Raw genomic sequence first — 7,500 nt, 5'->3', positions numbered from 1 at the left:
TTCTGTCGCTCTTTGTCTCTATCTAACTAACTGTCTATTTCTCTCACATACACAAAGATATCATATGTAACGCAGGCAACCGTAAACAAATACTTTTACTTACACAACCGCTACCACCCCGTTACTCTCTCTCACTCTCTCCCCCTCTCTCTCTGTCTCTCACATACACACTTTCTCTTCTCATACTTCACACGCACGCACGCACGCACTTTCAGTTTCGCGGATAAACTTCCAAACCTTCCTCTCACCCCCCCCTCTCTCTCTCACAACACCTCTCTCTCTCTCTCTTTCTCCCACTCTCTCTCTCTGCACCACCTTCCCCCACACACCAGCACACACCGATCCACTCACAAAGCACATGCATTCTAAGCACATTCACACACACACACACACACACAAAACCAGCTGAGCCAGTAGCTGGTACAGCAGTGTTCAGCTAGTACGAAGCTGACGGAAGGTGGGCGCGAACGCTAGTTTCAGGACTTGGCAAGGACAGACCTTCCATGGAGTAGAATGTAAGTATATATATAAGCGTACATACATACCATACAGATATATATATATATATATATATATATATATATATATATATATATATATATATATATATATATATACATATATATTTATGTATGTATGTATAATTATCTTTGTATGTTGACAATGTAGATGTATATTAATGCATATCTGTGATTATACTGTTCAGTTTATGACTGCGAGCGTAAGTGCTCGCTGGTGTGTAGACATTCATACAAACATACGTACATACGTACATACATATATACATACATACATACATACATACATACATACATACGTACGTATGTACGTACGTATATACGTACAGACAAACATACAAACATACATACATACATATATACATACATACGTACATACATACATACAAACATACATACATACGTATGTATATACATACAAACATACATACACACATACAAACATACATACAAACAAACATACATACATACATATATACATACATACGTACATACATACATACAAACATACATACATACATACATACGTATGTATATACATACAAACATACATACACACATACAAACATACATGCAAACAAACATACATACATACACACATACAAACATACATACCGTACATGCATGCATACATACAAATAAGCATACATACATGTATACAAACATCCATAGCATACAAACATACATACGTACGTGTATACATACATACAAACCTACATACTACGTACGTACATATGAATGTATATAACTATTATCTTTTACTTTGTGTAAGTCATAAGACAGCGGCCATGCTGGGGCACAGCCTCGAAGGAGTTTTGCTCTAACGCATCGACACCAGTACTTCAGTTTTCTTTAAAGCCCGGTACTTACTCTGTCGGTCTCTGTTGCCGAACCGCTAAGGTTAGGCGGACGTAAACACACCAACACTGGTTGTCAAGCGGTGATGCGGGACCAACACAGACACAAGACACACAGACACAAAGACACACGCACACACATATATGCAACAGGACTCTTTCAGTGTCCGTCTACCAAATGCACTTACAGGTCTTTGGTAGGCTCAAAGCTGTAGTACAAGAGACTTGCCCAAGGTGTCACGCAATGGGACTGAACCTAGAACCATGTGGTTGGGAAGCAAACTCCTTACCCCGCGGCCACACCTGATATGTATGTATGTATGTATGTATGTATGTATGTATACATATATAAAATTAGAAAATTTATAGGGTTGTGCTATGTACATTTTCATGTCGATATATTTGTGCATGTAGGACGGCGAGTTGGCAGAATCGTTAGCACACCGGGTGAAAATGCTTAGCGGTATTTCGTCCGTCTTTACGTTCTGAGTTCAAATTCCGCCGAGGTCGACTTTGCCCTTCGTCCTCTCGAGATCGATAAATTAAGTACCAGTTGCGTGCTGGGGTTGATCTAATCGACTGGCCTCCCTCCCCAGAAATTTCACGTCTTGTGCCCAGAGTAGAAAAGGAAATATTTGTGCATGCCTGTGTGTATATATCTAATGTACGTTTGACATGTATTATCTATTGATTCATCTCCCCTTTGATCGATATGCACAAATGAAACATCAACGTGCGAAAATAACTAAAGTACAGATTTGCTGTCCTATCTTTCTCTTTCTCTCTCTCTCTCTATATATATATCTATTTATCTATCTCTCTGTCCACACACACACACACACGCTCTCACACATACAATTTTACATGCACGCACATACATATGTATATATAACCCCCCCCACACACACACACACACAATACATGTATGTATACATATACATGCATACATGTATACATGCATGTATGCATATATGCATACACACATACATACATACATAGCAATTCTTACACTGTGTGGAACTTGTCTTATTGTTTTGTTTCTTTAGTTATACAGGTGAGTGATTGATACTGCATTACCTAACATTGTATATATATATAATATGTATATATATATATATATATGTGTGTGTGTGTATGTGTGTATGTATATATATATATATATATATATATATATAACATAAATTCACACACGCGACCACATGCAGGTATTTGTGAGTCAGTGCGCGTGAGAAAAATCTGTGTATTCGTATATGTCAGTGTGTGTGTGTGTGTATGTGTGTATTTGTATGTGTTTGCATGCGTGCATGAGAGAGAGGGAGTGTGTGTGTGCATGTGAGTATCTATGTGTGTGTGTGTGTGTATGTAGCTCTATGCTTAGTCATGCATTTGCGTTGATGCATTGTGGATGAATTTTAAAGTTTAAGACTTTTAGTGTAAAGAGGTGTAAAGTGGACCCGTAATAGTAGAAAGCCTTATGCACGTATACGCCTGTGTATATATGGCTGTGAATGTATCACTATACACACAGACACACACACACACACACACACACACACACACACGTACACATACACACACATACACAGATATACACGCACATATATATATAACGGAACCCTAATACATCTCCCTAGATCCAGCCTTAGCTGTGATCTTGGAACCTAACGGTCGACCAGCTGCAGCGCTTAGCGTACCTATTCGTGAAGTAAACTCCTCATATTCTTTATATATATATATACACACATTTACAATTATATATTCACACAAACACACGCATAAAGGCAGGCAGGTGGACAGACAGACAGACAGACAGACGGACGGACAGACAGACGGACGGACGGACGGACGGACGAACGGGCAGACAGAGAGACAGACGAGCAGGCAGATAGACAGATAGACAGACTGACAGATGGACAGACAGACAGAGTGACAGGTAGATATTTTATTCATTTTTTCTGAAGCGACAAACTCCAACTTGTATACGAGTACTGATGTATAAACATGAACAAGTGTGTGTGTGTGTGTGTGTGTGTTCGAGTGTGTGTGAGAGAGAGAGAGAGAGAGAGGGGGGTCTGTTTTGTGAGTTTGGGTTTGTGTGTATGTGTGTGTGTGTGTGTGTGTGTGTGTGTGTGTGTGTGTGTGTGTGTGTGTTTGTGTGTTTGTGTGTATGTGTGTGCTTGTGTAACCGGCTCTCCAAGTCGAGCCAACTTTTACTGAATATTCTTCTTCGTTGATGAGGTTTCAAACGATTGAAACATGCTCCTTACTATTGCCTATAAAGACAACTGCATTGCTTTAAACTTCTTGACTTTTACGTCGGCCGAAATTGTATTAGTTGACTCGTCTCATAATCACCTCCACAACTTCTTGTTCGTTCCTTACATTACAATCACGTGGGTAAAAAGCTCGCTCTGCAACCACGTGGTTCAGTCACATTGCACAGCACCTGAGGCAAGTGTCTTCTAGTCCAGCGTCGGATTGACCAATGCCTTTACTCTTTTACTCTTTTACTTGTTTCAGTCATTTGACTCTGGCCATGCTGGAGCACCGCCTTTAGTCGAGCAAATCGACCCCAAGACTTATTCTCTGTAAGCCTAGTACTTATTCTATCGGTCTTTGGCCGAACCGCTACGTTACGGGGACGCAAACATACCAGCATTGGTTGTCAAGCGATGTTGGGGGGGACAAACACAGACACTCACAGACACACATATATATATATATACATATACATATATACGACGGGCTCCTTTCAGTTTCTGTCTTCCAAATCCACACACAAGGCTTTGGTCGGTCCGAGGCTATAGTAGAAGCCACTTGCCCAAGGTGCCACGCAGTGGGACTGAACCCGCGGGACTGAACCCGTGGGACTGAACCCGTGGGACTGAACCCGTGGGACTGAACATGGGGTTGGTAAGCAAGCTACTTACCACACTGCCACTCCTGCGCCTAGTGAGTGGATTTGCTGGACGAAAACTTTGTTGAAGTCCGTCGTGTATATAAAGGATAATGACCCCTTTCGGTCATGAATGACCATGGGATTGCACCTCCGAGGCACAAGTCCAGGCAAATTTGTTTGTAGGAGACCAGCAATCGCCCATGCATACCAGCCTCCCCTTTCCATGCCACCAGTGTTATCCAAGGGAAAGGCAAAGGGGCCAATACAGCTTGGCACCAGTGACATCACAACTCATTTCTACAACTGAGTGAGCTGGAGCAACGTGAAATAAGATGTCGTGCTCAAGAACCCAACACACAGCCCGGTCGTGGGAAACGAACTCACTACCTCATGATTGTGATCAAGACGGTCTATATATATATATATATATATATATATATATATATATATATATATATATATATATATATATATATATATATATATATGGATGTGTGTCTTTGCGTTTGTGTTTGTCCACCACCACCGGTTGAGAACCGGTGTTGGTTCGTTTGCGCAGACGTAACTTAGCGGTTCCTCAAAAGGGATAACAGAGTAAATACCAGACTTACTCCTACAATATTTTTGCCCACATCGTCAGGACCGAGAACCTCTAGACCCACATTCTCGAGGACACGGTTCACGGGTGGGAAAAGATGAAATGGAGCGATGAGCTCCAATAACTGAACAAAGAGGGCTCTGGTGGAGGGTACCACAGCACGAGACCTAAGTGTTGTGTCTGAGTTGGCTACCGCTTAACCATGACGATAGACGTTTTCATTATATATATATATATATATTAACTGAAAACTCAAATGTGATTAACAGAAGACTCCCTAGTGTTGCTGATGTCCAAAATTTTCGCGACTTTACAGCATAATTTTTTTTTAGTCACTTTTCACAAGGAGAGAGAAAAAAATTGTAAATGTGTCGACAATAAAACGTTTATTACAACACACAAAGTAAAGAGAACAGTTGTCACACAGCATTAGCGTCTCGAATCTTTTCATGAATATAACTCGGAGAGAGAGAGCGATGGAATGACAAAGAGAGGCTGAGAAATTCATATTGAAAGAACGAGAGAAATACTCAGATCGTATCTACATTATTGGTAATAATCTTGACACACATTTCGTTGCTAAACATCGAGTAGGAATGGGTGGATAATAGAAAATCTGAAGGGTTACGTTGATCTCTTGTGGATGTAACGGATTTTTCTCCTCACAGCTTAAAAAATATTAGCAAAAGAATATGTTGAAAAACACATTTGTTTCTAACTAAAACATGTTTTTCTCCACTTAAGATCTGCAAATAATTTTACAGCACTTTCTGTATTTGTTGCTTTTCTTTTTCTTTTTTTTTTCGTTGCTTTTCCTATTCTTTTTTTTTTTTTCACAATATCATTTTCCATTGACAACATTGCCGAGGAATTTAATCTGCCTTGTCATGAACGACCGTAAATATGTTTTTTATAAGCATTTCATTACTACAGCTTCTTTTTCCCGTGACAACAGTTATGTGCAAACACATAGCATGAAGCTTCGGGCGACTGCTCACGTTACTACTCCTTCATTTGGCCCAGCATTTACACAATTCATGTTTAAATTTCACTCCACTATCGCCATTGTTGGATAACTGACAATGGCGACATTTATAGTAATGGAACCTCTATGCAGTTACTCGACCTGCTAGAAGTAGAGGCAAAGATCTCCCTCAAAATATACTCTGCAGCTTTAGCAAAAACAACAGTATGAATCTAAAGACGGGATAGTCACGGGTAGAAATCTTTGAACATGGGTTTGCTCGATCAGATCAAGGCCTGAAATTTTGGGGGAGCGGACTAGTCGATTACATCGACTCCAGTGTTTCACTGGTACTTAATTTATCGACTCTGAAGAGATGAAAGGCAAAGTTGACCTCGGTGACATTTGAACTCAGAACGTAGCGACGGGCGAAATACTGCTAAGCATTTCGTCCGGCGTGCTAACGATTCTGCCAGCTCGCCGCCATATTAGAACTAAATAATACTAAGCGCACTCAGAGAGCGCAAACCTCCGCCAAGACAACACCAACGTCCTCTCAGAGATTAGTCAGAGTTGATTCTTAAAATGAGAATATCTGAAATAAACTTGACTGTCTTACAAACGAGAATACTAAAAATGAACACGACCGCTCTCAAAAATTAAGTAAAAAAAACAGGAAAAATAATCTAGAAGCCTTGTCCGATACCAGATCGATCTCCAAATCTAATCAGTTTGTGCCAGTCATGAGGCCAAACATCCCCGAAAGTTTCATCGTGACTCCTGTTCTGTCGTTAATTATTGTGTGTGTGTGTGTGTGGTGTGTGTAGAACACCGATTTTCTGGATACTAATCTTTCGTAATCCATACTAACTTACATCAATGTGCAGGTACCTGTACCTGTATTTCATTTAATTATTTATGTAAATTTAACATTCATTAAATTTAGCGTATGTTGACCAAGGTGACCACCCCTGATTAGGAAAACTCAGTCATCTGGAAAGGTTTTAGAACTGAAGCGTCCTGAAAATTGAAGTTACACTTGTGTTTGTGTATGTATGTATGTATGTATGTAGGTATGTATTTCTGCTACCACGTGCCACGTGACCATTCTCGTCTGTCCCTTCCATTTCCTTTTTCGCCTAACCGCTCACTCGTTCAATCACATTACTCCCACTTCCTTCTCTACTTTCAACATGGCTTGTTATTTTTCTTTTCCCGTTTCCTCCTTCGTTTCCAGTCCTATTGGACATTTCCCTTACCTCTGCGTTACTCTTATATTCGTCTTGTCTTAGAGCCACACGCTTCTATATACTCCTCAAAGAATAATTTTATCGGATTTTCTGGATTCTCAATTATAGGGATAATTTACGTTACACTGCTTTGTAATTGGTTACTGTGTAGACTGATATCCAAGTCCTTAAGAGGCGCTCAATGTGACAGCAGCACGATTCTCTGAAATCATGACTTGTACGATACTGTAATATATATATATATATATATATATATATATATATATATATATATACATATGTATGTCTATATATGTGTGTGTGTATGTATGTATGTATGTATGTATGTGTGTGTATGTATGTACGTATACATATGTGTATGCATGTGTATATATATCTATATATATATATATATATATATATATATATATATAT

The 7,500-nt window shown here is 39.6% G+C and overlaps 1 protein-coding gene across 2 annotated transcripts in view; it reads left to right on the top strand.

Annotated features, from left to right (window-relative positions):
* Positions 1–7,500, top strand: part of LOC106878200 (CD180 antigen) — a 55,358-nt gene that overhangs the window by 2,174 nt on the left and 45,684 nt on the right. The window contains exon 1 of one of the 2 annotated variants that reach the window (XM_089357057.1): positions 425–515. The exons of the other annotated variant lie outside the window; for it this stretch is intronic. The gene's annotated coding sequence lies outside the window, so the exon portion shown is untranslated. Of the gene's footprint in view, positions 1–424; positions 516–7,500 lie in introns of those variants that run through there. 2 annotated transcript variants of the gene reach the window in all.

The sequence above is a fragment of the Octopus bimaculoides genome, chromosome 9 (assembly GCF_046866305.1).
Source record: "Octopus bimaculoides isolate indiv1 chromosome 9, ASM4686630v1, whole genome shotgun sequence".
Lineage (NCBI taxonomy): Eukaryota > Metazoa > Mollusca > Cephalopoda > Octopoda > Octopodidae > Octopus > Octopus bimaculoides.
This window is presented reverse-complemented; position numbering and strand designations above follow the sequence as displayed.